We start from the raw sequence: 243 nt of genomic DNA on the forward strand, positions 1-243 counted from the left end.
CAAAGCAACCCTGGCACCACCCATAAACCCCTCCCCCTCCCCCATCAGCAAAACCCTCTCCCAGGATCTCTGTAAATATACAACAAGAAAATCCTTCTTCAGGGCTTCTGAACCAACAGAAAGGTTCCCAGACCCCTGCAACAACAGCACTGTCCTTCACCAGTGGACAGTATTCACTCTGTCTGCAGGACAGTCTCCAGACCCCTGCAACAACAGCACTGTCCTTCACCAGTGGACAGTATT

This window comes from Petaurus breviceps, unplaced genomic scaffold (assembly GCF_028583685.1).
Source record: "Petaurus breviceps papuanus isolate PSGF00001 unplaced genomic scaffold, PetGlider_PUasm1.0 172, whole genome shotgun sequence".
Classification (NCBI taxonomy): Eukaryota; Metazoa; Chordata; class Mammalia; order Diprotodontia; family Petauridae; genus Petaurus; species Petaurus breviceps.